Source organism: Somniosus microcephalus, chromosome 12, assembly GCF_052327205.1.
Source record: "Somniosus microcephalus isolate GS21.2 chromosome 12, FLI_Smic_1.0, whole genome shotgun sequence".
Taxonomy (NCBI): domain Eukaryota; kingdom Metazoa; phylum Chordata; class Chondrichthyes; order Squaliformes; family Somniosidae; genus Somniosus; species Somniosus microcephalus.
Window position 1 is genome coordinate 227,630,960 of NC_140998.1, and position 3,808 is coordinate 227,634,767.

A 3,808-nucleotide genomic window follows, 5' to 3' on the forward strand; every position below is an offset into this window, starting at 1 on the left:
ATCTCTAGGGATATGGTGTTGGGTAAGTTGAGGGGACTGAAGGCCGACAAATCCCCGGGGCCTGATAAACTACATCCTAGGGTACTTAAGGAGGTGGCCCTGGAGATAGCAGATGCTCTAAGGATCATCTTCCGGAACTCCATTGACTCGGGAACAGTACCCGTGGATTGGAGGGTAGCTAATGTTACCCCAATATTTAAAAAGGGGGGTAGAGAGAAAGCAGGGAATTATAGACCAGTAAGCCTTACATCGGTTGTGGGCAAAATGCTAGAGTCCATTATTAAGGATAAAATAGCGGAGCACTTGACAAATGGGGAAAGGATCGGACAGAGTCAACATGGATTTACAAAGGGTAAATCGTGTTTGACTAATCTGCTGGAATTTTTTGAGGAAGTAACTGGTAAAATAGATGGGGGAGAGCCAGTGGATGTGGTGTACCTTGACTTCCAGAAAGCCTTCGATAAGGTTCCACACAAAAGATTATCATGCAAAATTAAGGCTCATGGAATTGGGGGCAAAGTATTAACGTGGATAGAGAACTGGCTGGCGGATAGAAAACAGAGAGTTGGAATAAACGGCTCGTTTTCGGAGTGGCAGGCAGTGACCAGCGGGGTGCCGCAAGGATCTGTCCTGGGACCCCAGCTGTTCACAATATATATAAATGATCTGGATCAGGGAATTGGATGCAATATTTCCAAATTCGCTGACGACACTAAACTAGGAGGAGGGGTGGGCTCTGATGAGGATGTCAGGAGGCTACAGTGCGATTTGGACAGGTTGGGGGAATGGGCGGATACGTGGCAGATGCACTATAATGTGGATAAATGCGAGGTTATCCACTTTGGGGGTAAAAACAGGAGGGTGGATTATTATCTAAATGGCAATAGATTGGGAGATGGGGAAGTGCAGAGGGACCTGGGTGTTCTTGTGCACCAGTCACTGAAGGAGAGCATGCAGGTGCAACAGGCGATTAAGAAGGCAAATGGTATGTTGGCCTTCATATCAAGGGGGTTCGAGTATAGGAATAGGGATACCTTACTACAGCTGTACAAGGTGCTGGTGAGACCGCATCTGGAGTATTGTGTACAGTTTTGGTCGCCCCATCTGCGGAAGGATGTTCTTGCCATGGAAAGAGTGCAGCGGCGATTCACCAGGCTGATACCTGGAATGGCGGGAATGACCTACGAGGAGAGATTGAATAGTTTGGGCTTGTACTCACTGGAGTTTAGAAGATTGAGAGGGGATCTCATCGAAACATATAAAATTATGGCAGGCCTGGACAGGCTGAATTCAGAGAGAATGTTTCCAATGGCAGGGGAGCACAGAACCAGGGGCCACAGTCTAAAAATAGCGGGCAAATCATTTAAAACAGAGATGAGGAAGAATTTCTTCACTCAAAGAGTGGTGAGCCTGTGGAATTCCCTGCCACAGAGGGCTGTGAAGGCTAATTCAATAAATATTTTCAAGAGAGAATTGGATATATTTCTGAAGGCTAAGGGGATTAAGGGTTACGGAGAAAAGGCGGGGGACGGTGTACTGAACTGGTAAGATCAGCTAAGATCTCAGACGAAGATCAGCCATGATCTCATTGAATGGCGGAGCAGGCTCGAAGGGCCGAATGGCCTACTCCTGTTCCTATCTCTATGTTTCTATGACTCTATTTGGCACGAAGGGCTCTATTACAAACTTCTTCAGTGTGGAATAGGGGGCAAAGTCTATGACCTTATTAAATCGATGTATCTAGAAAATAAATGCGGTGTCAAAATTGGAGACAAACGCACCGGTTTCTTCACCCAGAGAAGAGGCGTCCGGCAGGGTTGCAATTTGAGTCCGACCCTGTTCAACATATACATAAATGAGTTAGCAGACATGCTGGAGCAAAGTGAGTCACCGGGTCTCTGTCTCCTGGATGGGGAAGTGAAATCCCTGTTCTATGCGGACGACCTGGTTCTGCTGTCTCCCACAGAACAGGGATTACAGCAACATTTAGACCTACTCGACAAATACTGCCAAAATTGGGCCCTGACAGTAAATCTAAAGAAAACCAACATCATGATTTTTCAAAAAAGGCCCAGATGTCAGGAAAACAAATACCAGTTTACTCTCAGTGATACCATCATAGGACACACTATGAGCTACACTTACCTTGGTCTAACCATTACAGCATCAGGGAGCTTCAGCATAGCAGTGAATGCACTAAAAGAAAAAGCCCGAAGAACCCAATATGCAATAAAAAGAAAATTCTACAACATCCAAATTCCAATCAAAATCTGGCTCAAAATATTTGATAGTATAATCCTGCCCATTGCGCTGTATGGTAGTGAAGTATGGGGCCCACTCAATCACCATAGCTACACTAAATGGGAAAAACACACAATAGAAGCCCTACATGCAGAATTTTGCCGAAGCATTCTTCGCACCCAAAGGAAAACACCAACAAATGCATGTAGAGCCGAACTAGGCAGATACCCACTGATAATAAACATCCAAAAACGAGCACTAAACTTTCTAAATCACCTCAAATCTAGTTCCCCAGACACCCTTCATTTTAAAGCCCTCCAGACCCAAGAGCTGAACCCAGAAACGAGTCCCCTGAGTCAGTGGTTACTGAAACTAAGTACTCCTACCCAGCCGGACCCTGACCAGTCCCAGACCAACACTGCTCTCCAAACACCAATCCGAGTGAACCAAATCATTAAACAATGCAAAGAAACCTACCTGGAACATTGGAACAAAATAACCAAAACCCAAAGCAGATTAGATTGCTACCGGGCCCTAAAAAGAGAATATAAACTGGCAGACTATCTCTCGACCATCAGAGACACAAAACAGAGACAGACCCTCACCAGATACAGACTAAGCGACCACCAACTGGCAATTGAAAAAGGAAGATACAAGGAATCCTGGCAACCTAAAGAAAATAGAATATGTGATCACTGTCTGGCCGGCGAGGTTGAGACAGAGATGCACTTCCTCCTAAAATGCGAAAAATTCAACAAAACAAGAAACTTATATTTTGACAAGCTCAGCCTTACAACCCCAGATTTCAAAGTATTGGATGACCTGTCAAAATTAAGAATAGTCCTGGGGGAAGGAGACAGACCATATCTTGGTGCCCAATATGTAACAACATGTCACAACCTGAGGAACAGTGAGTGACTAACGAGCACACCCATAGCATATATAATCTAAAAATGTTTAAATCAATACCGAATGTACCCAACGACTGTTTAAATTAATACTGAATGTACCCAACGAGGGTCAAAATTGTTTGACACCTACAGAATGTTGGAAACCTGTACTTTTTGTTATGTAAGCTTTGGCAATATGGTTCCCTGTAAACTTTCATGCCAATAAAGCATTTGAATTGAATTGAATTGAATTGAGAGACGGGGGAGAGAGAGACAGGGGGGGAGAGAGAGAGAGAGAGAGAGAGAGAGAGAGAGAGAGAGAGAGAGAGAGAGAGAGACAGGGAGAGAGAGAGAGAGACAGGGAGAGAGAGAGAGAGAGACAGGGAGAGAGAGAGAGACGGAGAGAGAGAGAGACAGGGAGAGAGAGAGAGAGACAGGGAGAGAGAGAGAGAGAGACAGGGAGAGAGAGAGAGAGACAGGGAGAGAGAGAGAGAGACAGGGAGAGAGAGAGAGAGACAGGGAGAGAGAGAGAGAGACAGGGAGAGAGAGAGAGAGACAGGGAGAGAGAGAGAGAGACAGGGAGAGAGAGAGAGAGACAGGGAGAGAGAGAGAGAGACAGGGAGAGAGAGAGAGAGACAGGGAGAGAGAGAGAGAGAGACAGGGAGAGAGAGAGAGAG